The 4,432-nt window shown below is 45.4% G+C and overlaps 1 protein-coding gene across 3 annotated transcripts in view; it reads right to left on the reverse strand.

Annotated features, from left to right (window-relative positions):
- GALNT18 (polypeptide N-acetylgalactosaminyltransferase 18) overlaps positions 1-4,432 on the reverse strand; it is a 321,263-nt gene that overhangs the window by 141,607 nt on the left and 175,224 nt on the right. The gene's annotated exons all lie outside the window — the stretch shown is intronic.

Here is a 4,432-nt window from a genome sequence, read left to right on the forward strand (position 1 = left end):
GAGAGAAGGGGAGAGAGCATGAGCACACTAAAGGCCTAGAGAGGCTTGGATGAAGAAAGAGTAATCCACTGCTCCTTTCCTGTGTTTGTGGAAGCGGAGACCTATTTCCAAAGCAAAGGTGCCTGCAGAAGGGATGAAGGGGAAACAAGGCACCGGGACACACAGAACCTGTGACAACCCCCTGGGAAGAAAGGCTCAGCAAGGAGACATTCTGAAAGCTCTGTACTTCTGCTTCATTTACAGTTCTACACATCAACATCCTGTGTTATCTCATCCAAGCCTCCCAAGAATCCCTGAGGTAGGAATTATACTTCCCAACTTTATAGAGATAAGAAAAATAGAGTTCACAGAGGTTAAGAACTCATAGCTAGAAAGAGGCTGGAAAGAGGCAGGACTGAGAAACTGGCCTAATGCCAGACTCTGTGCTCTTCCCATCAGAGCGCACGGCTTCAGGTAAGAGAGAAAAGCAAAGGCTGCCTTTAAACGGTGGCTACATGCCAGCTATTGCTATCGCTGTTGTTGTTATTTTTATTGTCATTTTAACTCACCCTTAGGGCACCCTTCACATCTTGCAGCATAGGTGGCACTTTCATTCCCATTACCTCATATTATCCTCGGTGACTCTGTGGGACAGACAGGGCGGGGCAGGGCCTGATGTGCCCTCATGGCTCATTAAAAAAACAAACAACAAAAAAAGAAAACAAAAATTAAAAACAAAGTGAAAGACGTACAGCCAGGAAATTGTACAGCTGAGACTGGGAACTGAGTCCTATTCTGTTTCATACCCATTTGACATTTATTTGGTTGACTTCCGGATGTCAGGGGCTAGATCTGATCTGTCATTCTCTTCACGCCGTTCGTAGACGTTAGTTGAACTGAGCTGAGTTGGCCTGATGTGAAATAAATGAAAGTCCTGTGCTGAGTGAGATGATGCCCAGGAAGAGCAAGTCCCAAGCGGAGCCTGCCCAGGGTGTGGCCGTAGCCGTCCTGCCCCAAGTCAGGCCGGGCCGGTCTGAAGGGCCTTCAGCCCTCTGCTAAGGCTAGAGATGGCTCGCTTCTCCAAGAGCCACAGTCCCAAGTGTCTCTTCTTCCCCTCTTGAGAGCACCATGACTGGTCACCTCCCTGTCCCATTCCACACAGGGGCACTCTAGCTGGTGCCAGGCCCCTTCCCACCATGCCCCCCACCCACCCAGGATTCTGCAAACCAGAGAGTGCTATTGCTCTGCCACCTCTCAGCACACGTGGCCACACTCCTCACGGCCTCCAGCTGTCTCCCTATTCCCCCATCTGCTCCTTCGGAGGGGAAAAGAACAATGAGCCCTTTCTTCCCAGAGGCAACTCTGGTTTTTGTGTCCTGGATCCCATTCTCTCCTCCCCCCTCAGAGGCCTTGCTCCACACCTTGGTCTCAAGGGACACAGGCGCCCCCACCCCAGACCAAAGGCCTCAGGCACCTGCTCCACAGACCAATTAAATCACCAGAGCTAAGGCAAAGTCACCTGGATTTCTTAAAAGTTCTTTAAGCAATTCTAATGTGCACTCAGGGTCTCCAGAACAACCTGCCTTTTGAAAAAGAGAGAAATACAATACCACACAACATAACACAACACAACATAATATCATATAACTGCAAAATGTAAATCAGGCTATAATAGAAAAATCAGAGTGCTTCACACATTATAAGGGTAACTATTTTTTCTTAAAAGTTTTGTTTCAATCTTGTGCGCATGTATATGAGTTTGAGTAGGAATGTCATCCTGGATCATGATGTAAATGTATTTCTTGCTGTAGATTATGGTTAAAATTTGCATAAAATTAAACTTTTTGCTACAGTTTCTGCCTTAGCTCCTGATTCTCTTTTACAGTCAAAATCTCTGACAGAAAAGTCTACCTCCATGTCTGCTCTTCACCTTCATCTAGCTTCTGTAGCCCCATCTCCAACACTTTAAAGCTTCTTGCTGAGGTTTCCATGCTCTGCACCTTTCAAATCTAGTGGCTTCTTCCCAGATTCCATGTCTTTCCACCTGCCTATGGGTTCATTCAAATAGATGACTTATTCCTGAAATTCTCTGTCCACGGAGGATGTCATTCCTTCTCTGTCTCTCACCAGTTAACCCTCTTCCTCCGGACCCCAATGTCTTACACTCAGTATTCTCTCAAGCTTCTATTTTTTGTTCATCCCTCTTCTTTGCCATTCTCTCCTCCAGTTACTGGCTTCAATTACTCTGTGTACGGGACTCCAAATCCATGTCCCCACATTTTCCTCTTGAGCTACAGGTGTGCAGTAGGCTATCATGAGGTAGTTTCCTGGAAATGAGGGTGGGGCTGGGGAGGGGTAACACTGACAATGTTTGATGCACAGTCACAAACTTGACCATGACAGTCAGGTGAGGCGAGCAAGGGAAAATTATCATCCTCATTTTACAGAGGAAGAAACTAAGACTGAGAGGTTGAGGGGTATTTCTGTGGTCACCCATCCACAGGTGGAGAGGGTCCTAGAACACATGACTTTAGACTTAAGTCCATTGTTCTTTCCCTTCACACCACGCACTGAAACTCAACATGTGCAAAAGCAAAGCTGCATCTTATTCATTAAGCCAGAGGATCTCAACCAGAGCTGTGCAACAGAATCACTAAGGATGCTTTTTTTAAAAAACAGAGGTGGCCAGATTCCACCTCAAACTTACCAGATTAGAATATTCTGAACGAGACTTTTGTTTGTCTTAGCTTTATATTTTGAAGTAATTATAGACTCACAGGAAAGTACACAAAAACGTACAAGGAAGTCTCATGCAGCTTTCGGCCAGCCTACCCCAGTGTTAACATCTTATACAACTATAGTACAATATTAAAATGTGGACGCTGACGTTACTGAAATCTGAAGAGCTTGTTCCGATCTCTCTGTGCAGATCCCTGCTCAGATTTTTGTCATGTGTGGCTTTGGATAACCATAACCACAGTCAAGATACTTAACTGTACCATTTCCATGATACTCCCTAGAGTTCTGGGTTTGAAAGCTCCCCATGCCTGATGAAATACCACTGTACCCAACTCACTGCTCCTCTTGCTTCCTTCTCCTAGGAATGCTCTGAGTCACCCTGGCTTGAAACTGAGTCATCATTTACTAGCCTTCCTTTGGCCCAGCTGCTCATGACCTATTAGTCAAGAAATCCAATAGTGCTTTTTGCTAAACTCTCTTAGGCTAATATCTTGCCCTCGATCTGCATACCCGCCATTACTCTAGGCCCCTTGATTCCCTGGACCATACTGCTGTAATTGCCATCTCATCCAGGTCCCTTCTTCTAGATGGCACTTTCCCCCCAACCAACACCATAAATCACAGCCAGATCTCTCTGTTGCCCAGCTCTTACTGCATCATTCCTCCCCCCAAAACCTTTCAATGGTTATTGCCATTTACAAAATAAAACTCCAAACTCTTTAAATTCACATTTGAAATCTTCTCTATCTCTCTCGCTTTCCTTATCTAAATGTCTCAAACTCAGCATCAGCTTTCCCCCTTTCTTTCCATAAGGATTAAGGACCAATGGCATCTTTAAGGCCATAGTAAGGCTCATACCATGGGGAAGAAATGAAAAGCTGTAAGATTTCCTTCTTTTTGGTGCTTCAAACTCTTTTCTCTTTTGTGATGTGAGGCAATGCAGCAGAATGAGGCCTGGGGATGCCTCTTGCTTGGGGGGTGTCCTCACCCTTGGAAGGATGGCTCTTCTACTCCTTGACCCCTTAGAGTGTAAAAGGTGAGGGGGACAGCAGGCCCGGGTGGAGTGACATAGGGCGCATGTGCAGGCTGTCGTGGTATTAGCTGTTTGAGAATGGGCGCTTTCCTAGGCATCCATTCCTCGGACCCAAGCAAGTTGATGGTAGGCGGCTGCTGGAGGCGTGGAAGCCAGTTCCCTTCCTGTCTCCCTCACAGCAGACAATCACAGTTAACACTGTGCCGCCTCTTTGCTGCCATCCTTTGCTGACTCTTCCTTCCTTCATCTCCATGGAACAATGAGAGTCAAGTGATTCATAAGCACTGCCCTTCAGAAAGCTCTAAGATCTGCTTCACAGAGCTGCTCTTACACTACTTACTGTGTGATAAAAAAAAATTTGCTTCTCGAGATTAAAAATATTTCAATTATTTGATATGTTTCAGCTTTAATTGATAACAAAACACAAATTGCTCATCCGAACTTCTCGTTAAAGCAACTGATTCACTGGGAAATTTACTACCTGGCACCAGAGAAAGTGCTAAAGATAACACAAGCCCAGTGACAATGCTCCCATGACCTAGCAGTCTATTTTCGAAAATCATACATTATCTAAAGCACATCCATATTAATGGTCCTATCAAGAGCAATGGTTTTTAACGTGCCTCACTACATGGTCTCCAAGTTTGGAGAATATCATGGAGTTGGTAATGTGGGGGGAAT

Source organism: Pteropus alecto, unplaced genomic scaffold (genome assembly GCF_000325575.1).
Source record: "Pteropus alecto unplaced genomic scaffold, ASM32557v1 scaffold461, whole genome shotgun sequence".
NCBI lineage: Eukaryota > Metazoa > Chordata > Mammalia > Chiroptera > Pteropodidae > Pteropus > Pteropus alecto.